Here is a 4054-nt window from a genome sequence, read left to right as displayed (position 1 = left end):
GGTTTGCAAGTTGGGGCCTCAAATATTTTAGCTCAAGCGCACACTTCGTGTCTTTTTTTAATTAGTTCGAAATGTTTATATCGCAGTGCGAATTGTAGCCTGTTCCGCCGTCATGCCTAAGCGGCGCAAGCTCTATTTAGAGCCATTCTTTGAAGGGAGCTAGCTGCCGAGATCAACGCGGTACCGGGCGTCTCGCCCCGTGCCGAACACCAGCGAAGTGCAAAGCGTGATGTCGGACGGTGTTCCTGCTGCTGACGAACCCGCTGGGAATTCAACAGTTTGCGTGAATGACTGGTCGAACGAGGAAGTCGACGAGTGCGAAAATTTTGGGCAGAGCGTCCACGAGGAACGCCATGTACAGAACGCAAATGAAAATCGTGAAGGTGAAGATAACGGCTTCCAGTCATTTCCTAGTCTAAGCACCGATTTCTCGGCAGAAGACATCGTGACCCTAGTCATGGACTTTGCGGTCACCTTTGATTTATCGTGGACACAAGTACCGCACTTGATGAAGCTAGTCAGTTTTTTACTGAAAAGAAACGATCTCCCAGACACAAAGTTCCTTTTCAAGAAGTTTGCGGGGATCTCGACTGAAAGCATGGTCTTTCATTTCTACTGTCCTGAATGTGTGTGCTTTCTTGGCGAATGTGACGGAGACCTCAAGAAAAGGAAAGAAATGAAAGCAACATGTGCGCAGTGCAAACAGCTGTATACAGGAGATACCCTTACGGCGCAAGGAAGTTTCTTTGTCAGTCTTCCCATGGGGCAGCAAATCGCTTCAATTCTATCATCTGAAAAAATTTCCAGGGCGCTGAAAAACTCTTTGGATGTACTGTCACATCGTTCAGAGGCCACCTTCATGACAGACATTACAGACGGAAGTTTGAATCAGCAGCAACGCAAGGATCTCGGTCTCGGTGCTATGGACTTGACCATGACGATAAACTCTGATGGAAGTCCGGTTTTCAAATCGTCAAAGTTTTCAATATGGCCCGTTCAGACGATAGTTAATGAGTTGCCTCCAGGATTGCGGTCCAAAAATGTTACAGTTGCCATGTTGTGGTACGGCCAGTGCCATCTAGATATGACATTGGTGCTGGAGGCATTTGCCAAGCAAATGGACTCGCTCGCCGAGACTGGGATCAACTGGACGTGTGACGGAGGGACCTTTCACTCAGAAGTGAGTAATTCCTTCTATTTGTTTTTGTAATTTTCATCTAGAAAATGTAAAGGCACATCACCTATCCCTCCACACAATTCCACAACCAGAAAATGAAGAGACACACTCAAAAAGTGTAAGGACGATGGGATTGAAAATACTTATTGTTGCACTAGCTTTCTTTTTCTTTGTGGAAGCGCCATTTGTGTAATCTGATTTTGACTGCTGTATAACATGTCAAAAACTAACCAACCTACAAAATAACTTTATTTTTAAGGTGAGTCGCAAAATGGAATTGCAATTCTTTTTTTAGTTAGGTTATTCCAATGAATGATGTTATTGTTGTCAAAAGACCAACTGTCAACACATAAGCTTCTGAGCCAAGTGTAATATACCAGTGCCACACGGCCACTTGCAATCGCCATTGAGCCCGATTCGGATAGAAATTCTGGACCACAGTTGGCACCCTCGCGCAGCTTGCTCAAAGGAGCCGATCTTGACCGAGAAATTCTATCCCAACTGGGCTCAATTGCAATTGAAAGTGCACCATTTGAAAACCATATGACAGCTTCTGATTTTTACATCAAAGACCTTATTTTCCTTTTTCGGTCTTTCCAGGTCTACTGTTTCATTGGTACGGCTGATGCGCCAGCCAGGGCTCTGATGCAGAACACGGTCCAGTATAATGCATACTTTGGGTGTGGCTAGTGTTTGCACTCTGGCAAGTGCATTGAAGGTAAGCAAACTCACTTTTATACAGAAACATCTAGCTGACTGCATTTTAATCTGTCTATGGATTTTACCATCACTATTTTGCCACTGTAATTTGCTTTCTGCATTCTTATTTCCTCTACACAAATTCGTGTTTTGGGCATTATTTTTGTGAAGTAGTTTTGCCTCAAGTAAAGGTCAGTAGTGTAAATACCAGCCTTTCTTTTTTTTACTTGTACAAACATTTTGAAAGCTTAATGGGAACTTCACATCAGCATGCACTGACGTGGCTGTTGGGAGTGTCACATGTATTCAGGAATATTAATACAAGTTGGAATATGTATTATTCATTGCAGCAAAGGTTTATTTGCCTACCAGTTAGTTTTGTACTTAATTTATTTCCTTTATATTTATTTGGCAGGAACAGTCAAGTATCCTGTCAGCGCTACAGCTGTGCCCGACAGGACTAAAGAAGGAATGATTGAGGACATGGCTGAATTTCACAGAAGTGGAGTGAATGTTCGGGGAGTGAAGGGACCATCCCCACTAATAAACTTGTTGGGATTTGATATTGTGTGGGGCTTCACCCCTGACTACATGCACTGTGTTTTGCTTGGAGTGACACGCCAGTTTATGGAGTTGTGGTTGTCTGGTGTTGGGGCTCCGTATTACATTGGATCACCACAATGTGTTAGGACAATTGATCAAAGGCTCTGTGCCATAAAGCCCCCACAGTGCATCACACGCCTGCTGAGATCTGTTCAACTGAGAAAGTTTTGGAAGGCAAGTGAGTGGCAGCAGTGGCTTTTATATTTCAGCCTTGTGTGTGTTCATGGAATGTTGCCAGGCAAGTACATGAAGCACTTCAGCCTGCTGGTAAAAGCAGTGTACCTTATACTTGCAGATACTGTCTCAGCTGAAGACATAAGGCAGAGCACAGAATGCCTTGTGCAATTTGTTGTTAAAGTTCAATTCCTTTATTCCAAAAAGGAAATGACATCAAATGTGCATTTATTGCTACATCTTGCAAAAAGTGCTACGATGCAAGGGCCACTTTGGGCACACTCTTGCTTTGTTTTTGAAGCAGGAATAGGCAAGATTAAAAAATTCATTACTTCTGCAAAGGGGGTGCCTCATCAGGTGATGAGCAGAGTGCTAATGGCCAACAAAATACAAGGCAACTGCAAGTCGCCAAGTTAAAGATCTTGTGTGCTGGGATATGCGCAAGGACGAATCGCTAGCCCTTTTAGGCAAACCAAGGCTTGTCAGTGTGTCTCTTCGTAGATTAATCGAGGCACATGTCCCTCAACAGATCACTGGCCCTGTTGAGGAACATGACAGAGTTCGTATCTCTGGGCATGTGTTCCACAGTGAACAATACCAAAGGCCTGACAGAACCGACTGCACAGCTGTACGACTGCTAAACAATATGCATGCAAAGATACAGCATATTGTCTCAGTGAGCTGCAGCGACAGAAAGAGAATTTACTTCGTATCTAAGAGCTATGTTTCTTCTCTCTCTTTTGGCACAGCACACATTTCAAGCGTTCAAAAGTGGGCGGCAGAGAAGGTCTAGAGGTTGACAATAAAACAGCTGCATGCCTTTGGATTGAATGTGATGGAATGCAATTTTTTTGCAATCTCGTCAATCGTTTCCAGTAATAAATTTTTTACTTAACTTTTGTTCACATTTCGCTTTTTATGAAATAACTTTAAATACAAGCACAATCTGTGAGTATGCTTGCTATGAGCTTTGTACATATTGTTACAGAACAAAATCGGAAGTGCCCTTCCACTCTCTGAAGAAGGATGACCATCGAAGCTGTGTATGTGGGCCCCTTAACGGCAAACTGAACCTCTGCTGCGGGTCGGCCCGGCATTGCACTATTCTCGGTATCGGCCCACATATGGGGAGTGCTTAATGCCTGCTTCACCTCCGCTGCGGGTCGGCGGAGGTGATGCTTAGAACATTTAATGTCATGGTTTTAAGGAAATTAGTATTCAGCAAAGTTTAAACTAGCTACAACATCCCATTTAAAACTTGCAATGTTTGTGTTGTTCAGTTCCTCTGGATAAATTGTTGAATGTTAATAACAAATGAGTGTTACTTTCTCTGGTATCTTTGAATGTTACTAATAAAGGTTTCCGAAAATATCCTTTAGTACAACGCTAAAGACCATGCGG

General features: G+C 43.3%; 1 pseudogene; it reads left to right on the top strand.

The window, feature by feature from the left end:
* The first annotated feature begins 2139 nt into the window (after window positions 1-2139).
* Window positions 2140-3658, top strand: LOC126519162 (uncharacterized; annotated as a pseudogene).
* The last annotated feature ends 396 nt before the right edge of the window (window positions 3659-4054 follow it).

Source organism: Dermacentor andersoni, chromosome 10 (assembly GCF_023375885.2).
Source record: "Dermacentor andersoni chromosome 10, qqDerAnde1_hic_scaffold, whole genome shotgun sequence".
Lineage (NCBI taxonomy): Eukaryota > Metazoa > Arthropoda > Arachnida > Ixodida > Ixodidae > Dermacentor > Dermacentor andersoni.
Note: the sequence above shows the minus strand (reverse complement) of the source record. Positions and strands in the feature narration are given on the sequence as shown.